Source organism: Manihot esculenta, chromosome 3, assembly GCF_001659605.2.
Source record: "Manihot esculenta cultivar AM560-2 chromosome 3, M.esculenta_v8, whole genome shotgun sequence".
NCBI classification, from domain to species: Eukaryota; Viridiplantae; Streptophyta; class Magnoliopsida; order Malpighiales; family Euphorbiaceae; genus Manihot; species Manihot esculenta.
In genome coordinates, this window is record NC_035163.2 from 21,980,158 (window position 1) to 21,988,501 (window position 8,344).

The 8,344-nt window shown below is 21.8% G+C and overlaps 1 long non-coding RNA gene across 1 annotated transcript; it reads right to left on the minus strand.

Moving 5' to 3' along the window:
• Positions 1–5,154: 5,154 nt before the first annotated feature.
• On the minus strand, positions 5,155–5,742 carry LOC110616693. The gene is made up of 2 exons (XR_002488243.2): positions 5,592–5,742; positions 5,155–5,447 (listed from the first exon to the last, which is right to left on the minus strand). It is a non-coding gene; the product is annotated as an uncharacterized LOC110616693 (long non-coding RNA).
• Positions 5,743–8,344: the final 2,602 nt, after the last annotated feature.

The window sequence follows — 8,344 nt, forward strand, 5'->3', positions numbered from 1 at the left end:
CTCTTTTTTCTTTTTTTAACCATCATCACAGTCAAGCTCAGCTGCCCACAAAACGAGATAAAGAAAAAGGAAATGAGAAAAAAAGATAAGAAAACTGTGAGCGAAAAGGGAAATACTATGAGAGAAAAGAGAAATGATGAAGAGAGGAGATAGGAAAAATTGAAGTTATGTGAAAGAAAATAATAGAGAATGAAATATAATAAAAAGAGAAGATGAAAGAAAATGAGAAAAAAAAATTGAAGAAAAAATAGAGAAAAGTTGAAAAAATGAGAGAGAAGAAAATAAAGTTATGATTAAATGACAAAAGGAAATATAAGGAAAATAGAGTTTGTAATTGATTGGTAAAATCGATCGGCAATCTAAGAGATTCTTATAACGAAGACTGTTTTCCTTTTCATGGTTCGTCAGTATGATCATGCAAATTCTGTGGTTTGAGGAAGCTAATTACCCAAATATTTCACTATTTTCAAATGGGGATTTGATTTTGATATTGATATTGATAGGCTCCAGCTAAGGACCAAATATGGAATTTAATTTCAATTTTAAATATAATTATAAATAATCTTAATAATTTCAGTTTTAATTTAAATTTTGATTATTATATATAAAATTACAAGATCTCGTGTTGATTCAAAATATTAAATAATTTTAAATTTAAAATAAAAATAAAAATATTCATATTTAAATAATAATATATAATTTTTAATAAAAATATTTTATTTATTTATATATAATAATTAATTATTGATATTATACAATAATCACTTAGCAAAGATGATGTGACACTAAAAATAGAATTATGCCGTAAGAATTTGATTAAATGATATTTAGTTTCACGGAAGACGAAAAAAAAAAATTAAGACGGTTCAAGTCAGTCTCAGTTTAACTCTTCATCAAGACTCATCCTCATTTAAAAAGATCGATTTTTATAAGAAATAACTGTTAATAGTTACAATTCAATAGACTTTTTTTTATGAGATCTTCGACTAATTAACCAGTGAAATTTTTTATTATCGATCACATCATTATCAAATTCTTAAAAAATACTATGATTAATTTATTTTTTTATGGTATAAAAAGAAACGATTATAGAAATAAAAATATGTAATTTCTATATAACTATTTGAAAATTTTAAATAATTTTTTATATTTATTCTATTTTTTAGTTTACTGATTTAAATATCAAAAATGACTGCAGTAGGTATTAACCATTTCACATTTTTTTTTATTGATTTAATTAAAATAACTCTATTTTTCAGTTATATTAATTATATATTTTAATTAAAAATAAATGTGTAATTAATATTTAAAGTAGATTATATATCCAATATATGATTCACCCATATATTTAACAACTTAAATATAAAATAATTTAATACATGTACGACTGAAATATAAAAAAATTATATACATTTACAGTGGAAGATAATATTTTAATTACATATAAATATATTTTAAGTTTTATTAATATTATTTTTTTGTGTACAAGCGACTTCTATTGAGACTTGTATCAAAAAGTGAAATCAAACCAAAATAGTAAGCCATCCCCATGCAAGGAATAAACCCAACAAAAACACAAATCCCCGAACCCAGCAGGGAACAGAAGCTCCAAAACAGGAGCATCAGTGGATCATCATAGAAATGGCAGCATCGAGTACTTGAGTTTTCTTATCATCTTCAAAAGCATTCGACCTCCTACCAGAGCACAATAGCTCCTGTTTAAATTCAACTCTCATCTGGCTCTGAATTCTGAGAACTCTGTTGTGTTGTGAACCACTTCCTGAGCTGGGTTTTCCCTTTGATTTATCACAATATATTCTGATTATAAAAAAGATTAAGGAAAAATTAGTTAATAAACAAGCAAAAACGTGTAAATATATATGGTGATATTAAAGAAAAATTGGAAAGTAAATTAATAGAAAGAACAGGAAGAAGAAGAAGATAAGGAGGCAACAGTGGAAGATGGTCACTCACATGTTCACAGAAGATTTTCTTTCAAGTAGCTTAAGGACGTTGGTGTGTATATGGAGCGTGGTTGGCTGCGGCAAGAAACTGCTACCCAATAGAGCCATGAGGAAGAAATTAAGAGTGAAAGTTCTCTTTTTGTTTCCTATAAGCTCTGAGTTTAGATTGCAGTGTTTGTGTGATAAGAAACTGAATCCAGAATAAATATTTATAGGCTCATGAAGCTCCATTAGAAGACTTTGAGTCAATTCCCTGCGTTTTATTTTATTTTCCTGGAGTAGAATACTTCAATGCTGAATATTATGACACGTGGGATAGTACTTGATTGCTGATAAAAAATAATAATAGAAAGATTTATTATTTAGTTTTTAAATATTATTATTATTAATAAATTAATTTTTATATTTTTTAAAAAAATTTCTTTTTCATCAACAAAACAGTTTTCACGTGTTATTATAAAAACAGTTCTTACATATAATTATAAAAATAAATGACATCAATAAAACAGTTCTTACATATTATTATAAAAACAAATAAAAAATAAGAAGAAAAATTTTTAAATCTAATTTTACTTTGAATTACCGAATTTCTTTTTTCTTTCTCCTTTTCAATAATTCAATTTTTAAAATTTAATTTTTTTACATCATCTTCTTCCACAATAATCTAATTTTTAAAATTTAATTTCTTTACTATTTCTTTTTCTTCCTTAATAACTCAATTTTAATTTTTAATTTTTAATTTTTTTATTTTTTTCTCATTAATAATTTAATTTTTAAAAATTAAAAAAATAAAAAAAAAATAATTTAATCTTTTAAAATATTTTTAATAGTAAAAATAAATGAAATTAGATAAAATAATTATTTTATTTAAAAAAATAATATTTAAAAATTAAATAGTAAATCTTTTGAGTAATAATAAAGTGGATTCTGGTGGGCTGTCATAATCAAAGGAATGTTCAATTTTTGTTAAGTTGATAAATTAAAGTGCATATTATGGATGTTGACTAACAAATTCCAATAATTACAAACGGACGCGTGCATGTCTATTTTGAATATTCTTATAGAAATGCCTCCATCAATGAGAAACACGCATTTGAAAAGGCTTCTTTTTCTTTCTTTAATTTCATTTATTTCACATAAAATGTTCTTTAAAATTTATTTTTCACATTCTTTTCATATTTAAACACTAAAGTATTAATTATTAGTCTATTTAAATTATTTAATTATATTATTAGTCTATTTAAATTTAAATTAATTGAAGGTAATTTTTAACTTTTAAAATTTTATTGTAAGTTAAATTATATTTTTTTTAAAAAATGAATTTAAAAATTTGTATATAAAAATATAAAAATAAGTAGTTTATATTAAAAATCAAAATTTTGTATAATATATTGTATTTAGAAATAAACTAATAATTTTAATATTGATTTAATTGAATTATTATTAATAATAAATTTTTATATATTTTTTTATTTTTCATTTCACATATAATTCTTATATTGTTTATTTATTGATTATATTTTAAATTTAAAAATACATAATGATTTTATTATTTAAATAATTTTAAATTAATAAATTATTTCAAATATCATCTAAAATAATTTTAAATATTTTTCATCTAAAATTATATATATCTAACATTAATGGAAGTTTAAATTTTTTATTTTTTATTTTAATTAATTTTATTTGGTAGTTAGATAGATAATTATTAAAACTTAATTATTCTTTATAGTATTCAAATTTTAATAAAAAAATAAAAAATTTTAAGATAAAATTATTAAAATAATAAATTGAAATATTAATAAAATTATTAAAATAATAAATTTAAATATTAATAAAATTATTAAAATAATAAAAATAATAAAATAATTTCACAATATTAAATTATTAGATTTTAATTTTTTAATTTTTGAGTTTAATTAATTTTATTTAGTAATTAATTAATATTTAAATATATTTTAATAATAATTATCTTAATCTTTTTTGTATATTGATTTTTTAATAAATTTAACTTTAAATTAAATAATAAAATCATTACACATAACAATATAGGTTTTCATTCATATATATATATAAAATTAAAAATTATAATTTAGATATTATATATATAATAAAAATAATTACCACAATATTAAAAAATTAGTTAATAATTTTAAACTTAAAAAATAAAGGTTTTCATTCATATATATATATATAATTAAAAATTATAATTTTTTAAATAAGATTATTAAAGAAACAATTATAAAATTTATTATGATAATAAGTAATTTAAAAAAAATAATAAAATGAGTAATTAATAACTAATTAAATTATAGTTTAACTACAGTAAGACTCATCCTTTATCCCCATAAAAATTTACTAAAATTCATTCTGTACGTCTTATAAAAAACTATTAAAATTCATCATTTTTTTTATATTTTTTTCTATTTTTAATTAAAATATATATATATTGAATGAATAATAAAAGCGGATCGTCAGACGCCAACTTGAAAAAAATTGAGATAATCCCTTGTAATTAAAATTTTATGACATTGATATATCTCATTATTATATGACAATAATTTATCTCATTATTATTGTGGCTATTTTTATATATATTATAATGACTAATAATCTATAATTTATAATAAAAATTAAAAAAATATATTTTATGAATAAATTAAAATAATATAAATATTAATATAGGTATAACTAACAGTTATTATAAGTTTACTGTATTAAGTGAAATTAATTTTTAATGTTATTAGTTTTAAATTTAGGAGAATTAAATTATTTATTATAATAAAAATAATTTATTGAATTTAATATAAATCTTAACATTTAAAATTTTTAATTATAAATATATAATATGTAAAATCTACATTTATCTAAGTATATAATTAAAATTTAAATAAATAATAATTTTATTATTTAAATTAATTTAAAGTTAATAAATTTTAAAATTGGTATATGTTTAAATTTATAAGTGGATGATAATATTATAATTGAATTTAAATTTATAGTGAATTATAAATTAAGTAAATAATTATTTCATTATTTAAATTAATTTAACATTAATAAAAAAATTTTAAATTTTGAGTTATATATAAATAATAAAAATTTAAATATAGTGTGAATATTACAGAGATGCATAAAAGTTTCCAATACAGTTTTAACAGCAAAAATGATTTCTCACCAGAAACAAAAATGGGAAATTTGGTGAACACATGAGAAGAAGAATTACATTTTTCCTTTCTTTTACAGATGAAGCAAAGGGCAACAAAAACTTGGGAATTAGAAGATGATTGTCAGTGGATCATCAAAGAAATGGCAGCATCGAATACTTGAGTTTTCTTATCATCTTCAAAAGCATTCGACCTACTACCAGACCATATTAACTCTTGCTTAAATTCAACTCTCTTCTGACTCTGAATTCTGAGAACTCTGTTATGTTGTGAACCACTTCCTGAGCTGGGTTTTCCCTTTGATCTATCACAATATATTCTGATAATAACAGACAAAGAAAAAACTGGTTAATATATAACAAGCAAAAACGTATAAATATCTTGTATATCTATGGTGATATTAAAGAAAAATTGGAAAGTAAATTAATAGAAAGAAGAAAATAAGTGGAAAATGGTCACCCACATGTTCACAGAATATTTTCTTTGAAATGGCTTAAGGACTTTGTTAGGCAAATGGAGCATGATCTGCTTTGGCAAGAAACTGCTACCCAATAGAGCCATGAGGAAGAAAGAGTGAAACTTTTCTCTTGTTTTCTACAGAAGCTCTGAGTTTGGATTGCAGTGTGTGATTAGTAACTGAATCCAGAAGAAATATTTATAGGCACATATATGAGCTTCAGTAGAAAGAAGACTTGAGTCAACTCCCAGCTTCTTTTTTATTTTATTTTCCTGTAGTAGAATAATTCAACGCTGACCATATGACTCACGTGGGTACATACTTGCTCGCAGATTAAAAAAAATAATATTATGGATTCTGGTGAGCTGTCATAATCGAAAGAAATAATAAACTATTTGATTTTTTTTTTTTTTTAAAGTTGTTTGATTGAAGTGTGTATTAATGTTGACAGACAAATCCCTCGGAAAAAGGGTGAAATATTTATTTAGATCTAATTTATTAGGTAACGTATTAATAAGCGAATTTCTTCATACCTAATTTTTTTTTTAATTAATTAAATAATTACAAGAGAAGCACATTTGCATGTCTATTTTGAATATGCTCATAGAAATGCCTCCATCAATGAGAAATGAAAACATACAATTCTGAAGTCTAATTCCTAAGCCATTATCACAGTCACCTTTCCCCGAAAAACCAGTGCAGATCTCTTTCTTTTCTTTTTTTTTTTTTTAATTTTTCCATTTTTTGCAAAAACAAATGTATTGGTGCTTTTGAATGCTTATTGCTTTATTTGTTCATATTATATTCTTGAGTTTAATTAATTTATTTATTTATTATAAACTAGATGTCACATGAATGTATTTCCTAAACCTATGATTATGAGATATAGTTTGCAGCCTAAAAATGAATTTGCTTTATCTCAAAGTGAGAAGAATGTTTTTTTTTTTTTTTTTGTGAAAACAAGGAAGGATGAAAAAGAAGCCATCACTTTCATCCATCAACTGTTAGATAGTTCCTGCCATAAATCCAAATTATTATCGACTCAAAAAATAAATCAATTTAAACTTATTTGAATTCGTAGCAAGTCTAAATCTTCATACTTTTAATTAAAACTCTTTCATTTTTAGTTATATTAAAAACACAAATTATATGTATATTTATATTTCAGAACAGGCGATTGTAAGAAGATCAGAAGCTTTATAATTGGTTGTAATAGATAATTTAAAGAACATATGTAGAAACTTATTGAAGCTTCTCAAATGGCAGTGAAGCTTCTTCAAGAGAGCACCATAGTTTTCGTAGGGACTTGAGAAATTCTGTGGACATAATTTGGAGGCAGAGATGCTTCTTCTTTATTATCATCTTCAACAGCATTCAATCTACTATAAGAAAATATTAACAACTGTTAAATGTCAATTCTACTCTGGATTCTGAGGTTTTTTTTTTGTGTTGCGATCCACTTCATGAGTTAGGTTTTCCCTTTTCTTTATCACAATATGTTCTGATAATAAAAGTAGTTAGCATATGCAGTGGAAAATAAAAAGATATTATCATATTAAAGAAAAAGAAAAATTATCATTTGGATTTTTAATATAAATTTTTTTTTAATTTTTTAATTTTTTTTTAAAATAATTAGTTAGTATATCCATTAATTTTTAATTTTTAATTTTAAAAATAAATTAAAATTTTTATGAAATGTTAAAGATTTATTAATTAGTATATCTATTAATTTTATTAAATATTATAAAAAAATTTAAAATATCTTTAATATAAAGATATTAACTCGTAAATATTTTTATAAAATTGATAAATTAATTAATAAATTTTTATATATTAAAATAATTAAATAATAGTTAAAATTAATATAATAATTAATTAATTAATTCTTTTAAAATCTGATGAATGTTTTTTTTATAATAAAAAAATAACTAATGACTTTTTTTTTTTTGAAATGGAATGAGATTTTCTTTATATATTAAAAAATAAAATAATAAATTCCCTAAAGTAAATTAATGGAAAGAAGAGGAGACGGAGGCATTAGTGAAAGATGGTCACACAAGTGAAAGATGGTCACACACGTCAACGTAGAAGACACTCTTTCACGCGGCTTAAGGTTGGTAAGGGGGAACCCACAGTCCCACATACACATTGGGGTGGTCATGGCTCTTCAAATTTTTAATTTTTTAAAAAAATTTTAGTATGAAGATTGATCCTCCATTAAAAAAATAAAATTTAATGAGTTTCAACAATAATTCTTTTAAATTTGATTTAATTACCAAAATTAAAAATTTAAATACTTTTATTGAACATAAAATTGGTCCGATTCTTAAATTTAAAAAATCTGAATACTCAATTTTTATTATATATAAAATATCGATTTTTTTACTCTTAATTTTTTTTTCTAAGTAATTTTAATTTTTTTACAGGCTGATGAATTAGCTTCTCTAGAAGACTCAAGTCAATTCCCATCTGCCTTTCCTTTTTTATTGTTTCGTGTAGCTGAATATTTCAACTGATCTGAATATATGACTCAAGTTTACATTGTCTATTTTCAATGCCTAACCATCATTCACAATGAGTTTTAGGATTGTATACAGTTTTTAAGATCTTAAATTGAATTATATTCAGATCGAAAAAAATCTTTATTTTAAAAATTGAACCATGTATATTGAACTGATTTTATATTTACTATTTTAATTATTTTTAGTTTTTAAATCAGAACGAGCAACGGGTCCAACATGAAGTCAAAGGTAGCCATG